Source organism: Coloeus monedula, assembly GCF_965178545.1.
Source record: "Coloeus monedula genome assembly, chromosome: 8".
NCBI classification, from domain to species: domain Eukaryota; kingdom Metazoa; phylum Chordata; class Aves; order Passeriformes; family Corvidae; genus Coloeus; species Coloeus monedula.
In genome coordinates this window covers 26,837,123-26,843,880 of record NC_138788.1, presented here as the reverse complement: position 1 = coordinate 26,843,880, position 6,758 = coordinate 26,837,123, and positions in this window count along the sequence as shown.

Below are 6,758 nucleotides of genomic sequence, written 5' to 3'. Positions count from 1 at the left end.
AAATATTTGGAATTTGCATTCAGAGGCCTGTGGAAAACTCTGGCCTTAAAGAGGTGGTAAGTTTGTTCGCAGTAGAGAACTATGTATGAATCATTCATTTGCTGTGTATTCTGTACTTGCTGCAGGACTCAAGAGTTGGTTTCCTTACAGATTTCCCTGCTCCTTACATTGCTGCTCTGCTCTGAGTCAGGTACCTTCTAGTCAGATCTTAATATGGGCCCTGAACAGGTGCTGAAGGGATGTACCTGTGCAGAAGGAAACAGAAGAGGATTAAGGAAGAGTTGTAGAGTGTTCCCCACTCCCTCCCCATGCCCTGAATATCTCTCTCTGTAAATCAGGGAAAGAAGGCAGATTCTGAGTGAAGTGATGCTGAGGGGAATTGAAGCTTTAATTTATGTTTCTGAGAGATCTGGTTGGCCACAGGGGAGATTTGCTTTTTAAATTCATGCTCTGATTATTGATCAGTTTGAAGTGATGCTTAAAAACAAGAGATGGAAGAAGTAGCTTGGAATATTGATTCCTAAATTCAAATTCACTTCAGGAGTTGCCCACAATCAAGCAGTACATATGGTTAAGTTGCTTATTTGGCATGAGTTTGAGGATATTTTAAAGGACAGTACAAGGTGTTTTCAGACCATGTGGAAAAGCATGGCATCTAATTCCAGAGACTGGCTTGGCCATTTTCTTAAAATCTTCTGTATCAGCAGAAGCTCATTTTGCTGGGAAAGGGTTAAAGGAACAGTGCTAGCTCAGTGGGAAAGGTGATCTCTTCTCTTAAGTCAGAAGGAAGACCCTGGTTCTCCTGAGGATGACAGCTGAGTGTGTGGGCTGGATGAGTTCTGGAAGGAAAAGAGAGTTTGGAGATCATGTTGCTCTTTAGGATATCTCTTTAAAATTCATACCAAAATAGGTTTACATCTTTGGGCTTTGCAGTTTGTATAGTTACACATGCAAATTCTGTTGCCTCCAACTCCGAGGCTGCACTTCCTGTGTTTTAGATGTGGTTTTTTGTGTAAAGTTTGCCTAAATCCCTGTCCACTGATTTTCTATGCTTGGAGGTAGAAAGGGCAGACACTTGTATCTGCATCAGTCCTGCCCCTGTTGCATTTCAAAAGCTCTGAACAACTGCAAAGCCTTGGAGATGAGGTGGAAGGAACTTGTCTCAGGAAATACAGGTAAGTTATTCTGGAAAGAACCTGTCCTTGGAAGTTTTTAAGTTGATCCTTGCAGGGAGTGCTCGACTCTTGTGATGGAGGGTGTGTTCTGATGGTGTTCGCTCCCCAAGAACAGGAAAAAGGGATTTTTCTCAGTTGAGTTGTCTCAGGGAAGTAAGATGAATAAACACAAGGGAGCCTACAGTTTTTACAAGAGAGAAAGGTTAAGCTAAAGTTAATGGAGGAGTCTAGATTTAAGCTACACAGATTCTGATTCTGCCTATCTGTACAGAATAGTTGTGTCTTAAGCTTGCATGCTTTATTTTTTCCACAGTAGCCACCCAGCCCAGGTTAACACTTACTCTGGTTGAGAGCATTCCCTCCTGCACCTACAGGGAATACAACATGCACATGCACAGCAGTACCCTGAGGAGCTGTGGGAGCACAGAGCTCACTGTTGGCTGATTTACCCATTCACTCAGTATCTCTACAGTGTGCTTCTGTGACAGCAGTCTAGACATACCCATGTTGGTATAAGTCACCTTTATGTAAGTCTAACTACACACACTAGGGCTTTTACTGCAAATAAACTGTCTCTCTGTTTAAAGATCATATCCTTAACCAACAGAGTCATATCATGCACACTGTTAAAATTCTTAGACCACACCTACAAAATATTGTGCGGAGCATTCAGTGAAAGCATGCTTTCTTGTTTTGTTTAATTTGAAAACTCGCTAGGCAACACAATTATTACTGGTTTATTAAAGGACTTAGAAGGTAGCACATTAATGTAAAACTGAGAAGTGAGAATTCATGTTGTAGAACTGCTTCATGGCCAGTTCCAGTTTCCATAGCAACAGTTACGGCAGTAAAAGGTAGGTAAGGAAAATGGAATTTTTAAAAGCAGTTGGCATTTCTATGTTACCTTAAAAAGGTAAGTTTCCACAGAAATGCAGCACCTGAGAACAAAAATTACCTAAGAATCTCAATATTCTATTCTAGCAAAATGCACAGTGATTGCCTTTCTGGTGAGGAAACAAAGGAACAGCTTTACTTTTAGTCCCTGCCCTCTGCTTATGTGAGAGAAGAGATGAGGTTGCTTCATGCCTCAGTTTCCCCCTTTTGTAAATTGGGGATAATACAGCTCCCTGCATGGGGCATAAGCCTAATTTTTTTTTGTAATCCTAGTCATTAAAAGTTCTATGGGAGCAATTAGAGAAGAACTCTGTGGCTGTGTGGGAGAGAGTGAATGGATAAATGCTGGAGTGGGACTTAGGAAAAGTTGCTCTTGTATTAGTACTATTAGCTTTATATTTTTCTGCCTCTCTTTCCATGCATATTGCCTTGCTTGTCTTGTCGTCTTGCTCTCCAAGGCCTATGAGGCAAAGACGGTCTCCTTGTTTTCATTTGTATCATATTTTTCCTGGAATCCTGTTTCCTCTTATGACTTCTTAGATGACTTCATAAAAATAGAAATCCAGATAATTGAGTTCTGAGTATTCTTGTTCCGAAATCTTTGGATTGTAAATTTGGACCCATGAGGGCATGCATTTTACACAACCTACCTGGGAAATGAAGATCTACTTTCAAAGTAATAAATGACAAAGTTAAATATTAGCTACATGACTAAAAGCTGTTACTGTTTTGGGTCTGTGTATACTTGTAGATTCCAGTGATGAACACCATAAATAGGAGTTGCTAATTCATTATTCAAAGTGGGAATTCATCAATGAGCAGCCAGTGAGGCATGGAGCCACATGGAGAATTACAAGACAAAGTACTGGAAATCTGTTTGTCAAAGAAATGCAGTTTGGTTTACTTTGAGAGTAAGCTGATCCTGTAGGGAAAAGATGTGCCTAGCAAAGATTTGTATCTTTATACTTACCTTTTAATGGGAAGGGAGCAAGTTCAGATCCCATGGGCACCCTGAATTTTGAAACTTCCTGTCAGTGCAGCGCTATGTTCTTTATTGCTGTCTTTCAGCACAGTCTCCAGTCCTACTGCCCCAACCCTCCAGGCTAGAGCAAAGAAAAATGTTCAGCCACAAAGATAAAAGAATAGTTATAATAATTGGTTACCATCCTCCAGGAGTCCCAGCATTACAGCAACATTTTTGTGGATCCTTGTGGGCAGCAGGGAAATGCTGAGCCAGGGATCTTGGGTTTCATTCCCAGCAATATAGCCTGCCAGGCACAGAGACTTTCCCCCTAATTTCTTTCATCTATTCCTGAACTCCACTGTCCCCTCTGACTCGTTTCTCGGGCCCTTTATTTCATTCACAGTACAGATCCTGTCAAACCCCCTTCTTCTATTTTGTTCACTTTATCTTTCCTAACTCAAATATCCTTGTCAACAATTGAAACTTTCAGAATAATCCCTTGCCTAAGTGACCTGGCACTGTTCACAGCCTGTTCTGATTCCAGCAGGCTGTCCTTTGCTCCCTGTCTAGGCACCAGAAGAGGCAGTTTTCTTCCCGGTGTAGTTTGCAGCAGGAAAGAGCTGCAATTTCAGAAAAACAACGCTCTTTCCACCCCACCCTCCCAAAGATTCACTAGCACCCTAAATATCCTAGTGATGTGTTTTTTGCAGGTATCCAAGTACAAAATAAATAAAACTAAAAAATAAAAGAGTTGTGTCTTGCCCAAACCTGAACAAGCAGAAGTCACGCCCCTGATAGAAGCTATCTGCCTCTCCCTGCCACTTTCATGTCCTTGCAGATCTCATTGCAGACATGATCTGTAAAGTTGATGTGGACTTCTTGCATGTCTACCAGTTAGTGTGTCTCCTTTTAGCCTGTTTTTTTCTGAGAAAGAGTGATTCTATTCTGATATGATTATACTGTGCATGTGGGCATCTGTCAACCTCTGTCCCACCACCCCAAGTGACTTTGGCTAGTTAAGAGGTGTGAAGGACCCTGAACTGTTATGGTCTGGCACATTTTTAGGAAATGGATGCACTGATAGAAGAGGGAAGCCCCAATCAGTGCCTCCGTAAAAGGGAAGGTAGAAATTCATACAACACCAGAGAAACCACACACGGGACAGTCCCAAGGAACCTGTTCCTGTAACTTCAGCTGCCACAAGAAGCACTTGTTCTGCAAGTGCTCTTTTAAGAAATGATTGGACAGTTTTTCCAGAAGTTTCTTCATACAGATTGCCCTAAGACAGTCATGATGCCAAACTGCAAATCCATTAAAATCTGGTAAAGCTGCATTGGGGTACAAAGTTAAGCAACTGATTGTTAATGATGCCACCAGCCCATTCCCACTAATATCTTTTTAAAGTGCAATGGAGGCTATACTAATCTAGTCACAGTAATCTACAAGTTGAAACCAGCCCAGATTAACAAGATTGCCTGAGAATAACATAACCAGGAATTTGCCAGTGGAAGAAATAACCTAAAGGAACAATTTTCAGTAAGTGGTGAACTACAACACTGCAGTGCCAATTAACCTGGCACAACATGTCCTACAGCTCTTGTTTTAGCTTGCTTTTTTATTATTCACTGGAAGAATGCACACTCCTTCCCTACCAGCTACAACTGGAGCTCTCTGCCACCTTCACATCACTCTGCTGGGAACAAGGTAAGATAAATAGCAAACGTATGTCACTGCATAGCAACCAACATGATTAAATGCAGTATGTGCCAAATCTGTTATTGGCCTTGAAAGTTCATGGTTCCTCCCAGGAGTGCAGACTCCAGCCAAATATTACAGTGATATTTGGAAACAGGAGGGAGGAATCTATTCTCTCAAATGTCTTCCCCAACAATGGAGTTCTGCGAGTCCTGCAGGCCTAACTGATACTAACATGTGCTCTTCTTGGCAAGGTATGATGGTGGTACAGAAATGAAAAGGGTTTTTCCTCTTTTTTGGGGTGTTTTGGAGCTGCGTTTTTCTCTTGTTGACAGAATTGGTCATTTGCATTGAGAGTGTAGGGGCTGTCCTTGTGTTCATGTAAAACTCTTCTTTGCTATATTGTCCACAAAAAAACCTCTGAGCTGTAACAAGCCAGCTGGTGTTCTGAAGTACTGCCTACACTGCTGACTAATACTCTCTCACTGTTTTCTGTCCTCACCTTGTCTTTTTTCCCCCAATAAAAATCTCTTTAACTTAATTCCTGGTTCAAAGAAGTTATAGTCTGTCCTTCTGTGAGTACAGTGATCCAGGACAAACATAGCAAGAGCAAACTGATAGAGAGAAGAGTTTTTGTTGGAACTCTGAATGTAGGAAAGGATGAGAAATACAGAGGAAGCTGAAGGAGGAGGATTTAGCACAGATATTTGAAATGAGTCCTACTGAAAAAGGCTAAAGAAATGATTGCCTAATGATGCTGTAGACATCTGTTTCAGAACAGTCAGCAGGTGTTGCATGTAATGAAAGCAAGGACTTGTACTGTTTTATTTTCTGCAATTAGAAAGCAGGGGAGGAAATGAGGTCAGGAAAAATGGAGTAAGAGAACATTTAGCATAAACAGCTGGGCAAATTTACATAGAGCACACCAGTATTTATATACTCTTCCTCTGCCCTCCTTACACTATCCTTGAACAGTTCTGTTCTGCAGAGTATTTTGTACTTCCTAAAAGACATTGGTCTTTTAGGGCCTTGGGTGCTCAGAGGTAGATGCTAAAGTGACAGTAGGCCACCAACGTGCATTTGAGGACAAAAATGTTCAGGATAATGTAATTGTCACACAGATGTTGTCATGATGAGAATTATCCTGAAGGTAAAGCTGCCCTTGTCTCACAGGTGGTTTGAGTGCTTCAGTCACCAGAAAAGTGGCTGAGAAAGAGTCCATTAGTGAAATGGTTCTTTAGGTTTGCATTCCTGGTGCTGCATGGCCAGGGTTTAACACATGTGTAGATCCAAATAAATGCCTCGGATTATGTGGATGGTGTGTCCACTGCTTCAAGCTGAAAAGCACACCTGCATCAGGTCCTGCTAGAGAAACTGTAACTTCGCTTTCCATGGGGCATTTTTTGTTTTGGGATGATCTCATTTCTTGTTACAAGCAATTAACATCCTACAGGGCATTTTTTTTTCCAAGCATCTCCCATCTCCACTACTGCTGTACAAAGTCTAACCCCAGTCTAATGACTGCGGGAAAAAAACAAACTATTTGTGTCTATCCATGGGATGATGTTGCTGTTGAGGAGATCCAGAAGTGCTCTTCCTACAGAAGTCTCTCAGTTGGGAAAACCACTTTGCTTTTGCATGAAGGTATCAAAACAAAACAAAAAATCAATGCACTCCACTGCTGAGTGGTAGAGGTTGGATGTTACAGATTCTCCTTACAGTGCCAAGTTTGTGTGCTCACCACCTATGTTCAAACTGCAGTTCCGTGAGCCACTTTTCATAAGGTTTTATTTGTACATTTTTATAGTTCACAGTCTGTCAGTCAAATGTTTTCTGGTTTGGATATTGGCAGATAAAGTCTTCTACTTTCTCTAGTGCAGCCAAATAAAATTACTGTTTGGTTTCAGAAGGGGTTGAATGAGTAAAAATAGTAAACAAGGAAATTCAAATTTTAAAAGGGGTTGGTGGAAATTTAAAAGCTCGGTGTCCATGTATGTATACATAGGAGGAAACATGGGAAGAAAATGCAA